At 44.0% G+C, this 5,282-nt stretch overlaps 1 pseudogene across 1 annotated transcript; it reads left to right on the top strand.

The window, feature by feature from the left end:
• The first annotated feature begins 1,238 nt into the window (after window positions 1-1,238).
• LOC105823969 lies at window positions 1,239-2,307 on the top strand (annotated as a pseudogene). The gene has a single exon (XR_001138176.1). The product of XR_001138176.1 is annotated as an olfactory receptor 3A2-like (transcript).
• Window positions 2,308-5,282: the final 2,975 nt, after the last annotated feature.

The following is a 5,282-nucleotide window of genomic DNA, read 5'->3' as shown; positions in this document are numbered from 1 at the left end:
CTGAATTTCACAGCCCCCCTCAGGTGATCATCACTCTTCCCCTTCTGTTAGAGTTAACAGACTCCAAATGCTTCCCATCCTGATTCCCATCAATTCTGTGTAAGGGAATGACATTGCTCGTAATAAAGCTGTAGCCCCGCTTGTTCCTTGGGCAATAGAGACGTTGATCTTTTCTGATCCAGAGCTTGACATAAAATCTGAAAGACTTAATTCAGTCTGGGTTTCCACGTATATGCCTTCTTCCTTTGAGGACGTATCCTTAGAGCCATTGGCCCATCTACTGCGCCTGAGTCAAGGACAAGTGGAAATCCAGTCAGTGACTGCAGAATCCTAAACTTCACCTGTCAACAGCCAACACACAGGCTGTGCTTACAGGTTTGACTTTAGAGAGGAGTAGCAGACAACATACATGAAATAAGTAATTTTAAATTAAACAAAGTCCAGTATAAGGGCTTAAGTAACAATAATAACACTAGAGATTTATTGAACAAGGGATTTTAAACATATACTTCAGAGTAGGGTCCCTCGCCTTGGAGAAATGCACTCAGCTAATCCTTCTGACATCCACAATCATGGGTATCTTCTCTCTGATTCTTGCTGTACCTTCACTTGATTTTTACTTAGTTCTAGAACCCTTTAAACCCAGGTTATATTTTAAACGCTTTCCAGTTTCTCTCAATTTCTATTTTGAAATCTGCTTATTAGCTTCGGCTCATCCTTCAGAGAACAATGAGGAAATTCCACCTAAATCTTACTGTATTCAAAGAGGAAGCCTTCTTTTATCATTTTTTTAAACAAATTTTATTGTGTATATTTAAGGTATACAACATGATGTTATGAGATGCACACCTGTAGTAAAATGGTTGCTATAGAGAAACAAATCAATATACCCATCATCTCACACAGTTACCCCGTGGCAAAAACAGCTGTAATCTATTCATTTAGCAAAACCCTAAATACACTTTATTCACTTAGGTCCTCATGTTGTACATTAGATCTTTTACCTTAATTTATTTTCCCAAGTATTATAACCCACTCAGCTAGCAGAGGATGGGAAGGACAAGGTGGTGGTGGCATTGGGCATCTCAACCAAGAGCAGGGCTAACGCATCGAGGTGGTTGGTGGAGGTCAGTGTGTGAGGTATGGCCAGGGTCCTGGGAAAACGTTCACGTAGACACTGGGCACTCACCATGGGACTTTGAACATAAATGGTTTCAAATGTTTATGTTGAGTAAGTGAATGAGTGGACTGATACCTCCCCTGCTGGGATGTTTCCTTACAGGAACTCCTGGAGCCAGAAGCTGGGACCAACAAAACTGCCGTTGCTGAGTTCATTCTATTGGGCCTAGTGGAAACAGAAGAGATGCAGTCTCTGGTCTTTGTGCTCTTCCTCTTTGCCTACCTGGTCACAGTCGGGGGCAACCTCAGCATCCTGGCTGCCATGCTGGTGGAGCCCAAACTCCACACACCCCCATGTGCTTCTTTCTGGGGAACCTATCAGTGCTGGATGTTGGATGTATCACTGTCACTGTTCCTGCAATGTTGAGTCATCTCTTGTCCCACAGGCGTACAATTTCCTACGGAGCCTGCCTTACACAACTATTCTTCTTCCACCTTCTGGCTGGGATGGACTGCTTCCTGTTGACCACCATGGCTTATGACCGATTCTTGGCCATCTGCCGGCCCCTCACCTATAGCATCCGCATGAGCCAGACAGTCCGGAGGATGTTGGTGGCTGTGTCCTGGACTTGTGCCTTCACCAATGCACTGACCCACGCTATTGTCTTAACTACTCTCAACTTCTGTGGCCCTAAAGAGGTCAATCACTTCTACTGTGACCTCCCACAGCTCTTCCAGCTCTCCTGCTCCAGCACCCAACTCAATGAGCTGCTGCTCTTTGCTCTGGGATTTTTGATGGTAGGTGCACCTGTGGTTCTCATCATCGCCTCCTACATCCATACGGCAGCTGCAGTTCTACAAATCCGCTCTGCAGAGGGCAGGAAGAAGGCCTTCACATGTGGCTCCCACCTGACTGTGGTGTTCCTCTTCTATGGGACGGGTATCTTCAACTACATGCGTCTGGGTTCAGAGGAAGATTCAGACAAGGATAAAGGGGTTGGGGTTTTCAACACTGTTATCAACCCCATGCTGAACCCACTTATCTACAGCCTCAGAAACACTGATGTTCAGGGTGCTCTGTGGCGGATACTTGTGGGGAGGTGGTCACTGACCTGAGAGGTGACAAGGTCCCTCCTTTCCTGCCTCTTCTGGACTGAGGGAAATTTCTCATGAAGGCAGTAACCAGTAAAAATTAGTCAATAACCATTTTCTCTTATCTCCTGATGCCTGAAGATCAATATTCTGTATTTGTCATATACAAATGCAGGAGATCCTGTAGAATTCATTCCTTTGTTCATTCAACAAATATTTATTGAATTACTTCCATGATCCAGACAGTCTTTTGGGGATTGATGAATGAAATAGACAAAAATCTCTGCACTCATGCATCTCATATGCTATAAAAGTAGACAAAATAAGTATCACAGGTAGTATGTCACATGGTGATAAGTGCTATAGAGAAAAAGAAAGAGGGAGGATATGATTTTGGGCACTGCCAAGCAAGCCTCCTGGGCAAGTGGCTGCCTTGTTTTCAGTTGTGTCCACTTTCTGGGCAGAGTTGAAGCCTTGCAGCCCTGTGCGCCTGGGAAGCAATGTTTCATGGGGAAAGGCCATTTGGTTAGTCACAGCTGAAGTAACCAAGAACGTCACTGCGAAGTTTCCTTCTGGCGGGGATGTCAGATTCCCTCCAGATAAGAGTACGGAAAGTTTTTTTAAAACCATGAGCCCAGTGCCAAACATTATTTCATTCAGCTGTTTGCCTTTCACCTCCAAGAAAATCAGTTTCTTCTCTCCACTACCACATAAGAATCCCACTGGATATTTAGGGAACAGAGGGGGCTAGAGAGGAAAAGAGCCCCCTAAATAAAACATTAATGCATACATGATATACCCTAAAGTCAAGAAAGGGATGGTCCATCTCCATCCCCTGCCATGTTTTTTTCTCTTATTTAGTGTCAACTTCCTCACACACGTGATAAAGCCTTTGAAAGAGTAAGCATTTGTACTCCATTTAGGTCCTTAGAATTTTCATCGTAGAGTACCCAACATAGCCTTTTCCTCCAAAGTCGGTCTTTTCTCTCCCAAGCTCCTTGCTCGGAAAATACATGTCTATAAATGTAATTCCTGGAAGAAAATCTATCTTTCTTTCTTTTTCCCTCCCTCTCTCCCTCTCCCTCTGTTGCATGGACTGAGCTGATTATTTAAATTAAGGAACACCAAGGTGTCATATGCATACATTAAAACTTGTCTTTAAATATGTGTTTGATCCCTACTTGAATTACTATTCTCTTCCACTTCCCAAATGTGTTTACCAAGTATATACCACAGCCTTTTTCCCTTTGGTGGTGCCTCTTTCTGACTTTACGTTGTTGGTACATCAGGACAGCACCAACCCACAGTATTTCCTCCTCCTGATGTTCAACTGGCACTGAGCCCGTTCATTTCTGATTCTCTCCAGCCTCCCTGGAAAGGCTGCTTACCTTGTCCTGACAATTCTACTGTCCCTCTGCCGTATCATTCCTAAAACTGTCCCCATGGCTGCACCTGGAGCTCAGCTTTCTGAGATTTCCTCTTGGGGTCAAGGGACTGGAAAGATGAGCTGAGATGAGGAAGTGAAGCTATGAGACGGGGAGGTAGGACAGGATTGGAGTGGAGCAAGGAGGATGAAATGCGAGGACACAGGGACAGGATGGTGGGCAAAAGGGGTAGAAAGGAAGGGTGGAAGTGAGGGAAAGGACACGACGAGAAAATGGTAGATAAGAAAGGATGGGAGAAGTAGGACATCCAACAAGATGCCTCAGGAATGTCAATGAGATGAAGAAATTGATGTGCAATAAATGAAGAACGAGAAGGGGCAGGGGGCTGAGAATAAAATTCATACTGTGGAATCACCTCCCATCAGTGTGTGGCCGTATAATAACCAGCTTCTGTACCTTTGATGTTATTGCTTGGCCTCATCCTTCCTACCAGGAAAAAAAAACACTGAACTTAGGTTTTCCTGAAGGTGTAAATGATATAAAATAGTCTGGGTACTCCTGCTTCCTCTGGCTAGGAGATGATTGTAGAAGGACAGAAGTAGGACTGACAGATGGGAGATAGGGAGGAAGATGTGCCATCAAAGCCCTCGGCCTCCCTGCCTTTGGGGCCATGCCTGCCAATTTCATGTAGAGAACAGAGATGAAATATACTCGTGGGTCTCTAGACACTTCAGGATTAAAGAGAATGTGTTTCCCTCAAAGGAAAAATTCTTGTGAACAAAAATCAGGAATATGGGTTATAATTGCAGCATCTCCACTCGTGCACCACTCTGTGATCTTAGAAATTTCCTTATCATGGTTGGTAAATTTCCAAGCCTATGGTTGGGCTTGGGTACACCTATACAGTAAGGGACTGGGACAAGATTGTCTCTCCACAGTTCATCACATTTAATGATCAGTCACAATAGTGTGCATGAACTTTTTCCCAGGTCTGAACACATCAGAAAACATTTTGAGACGTTACCGCTACCATTCCCACCACCCCGTGTACCCCATGAGCACTTAGCACTGCCTCAACTAATGTTATTTATGAACCCAAAAGGTCCCCAGGCCTTGGCATTGCTTCCTCCTGAGCATTCATCCCTTTCCTGTGTTCTACTGTTCCCCAGACCCAAGGGGTTTCTTTAACAAGTGGGGAGGTTGCATTTCCTTGGGGATTTTTCTCTTTGTGCTCCCAAATGTAAATATATTTATTTTAAGATTATTCAGAAATGCTACACCTGACAGTGGAAACAGTCAAAAATATTATTTTGTCAAGTATAAAATAAAAATCCAAGTGTTCCTTCATTGCACCAAAAATCCCATTATTCAGAGTTAACACCTCTTAAGAATTTTGTGTTTATTTCTCCAGAGATTTTATGCATATGCGATATGCTCATTTCACATCAGTAGAACGATACTGTTCTGTGATCTGCTTTTTTTTTGTTGTTGTTCTCTTTTTTTTTATTTCAGCATATTATGCGGGTACAGATGTTTAGGTTACGTATGTTGCCCTTGTCCCCCACCAAAGTCCGAGTTTCAAATATGTCCCTCCTTCGGGTGGTGCGCATTGCACTCTTTGTGTATGCAAATACCCGTCCCCTCCTCCCTCCTCCCCCTGCCCCTCCCCCCTGCCCAACATCCAAT

Source organism: Propithecus coquereli, unplaced genomic scaffold, assembly GCF_000956105.1.
Source record: "Propithecus coquereli isolate 6110/MARCELLA unplaced genomic scaffold, Pcoq_1.0 Scaffold701, whole genome shotgun sequence".
NCBI classification, from domain to species: Eukaryota; Metazoa; Chordata; class Mammalia; order Primates; family Indriidae; genus Propithecus; species Propithecus coquereli.
The sequence above is the reverse complement of the archived record's forward strand: the minus strand, read 5'-3'. Positions and strand labels throughout refer to the sequence as shown.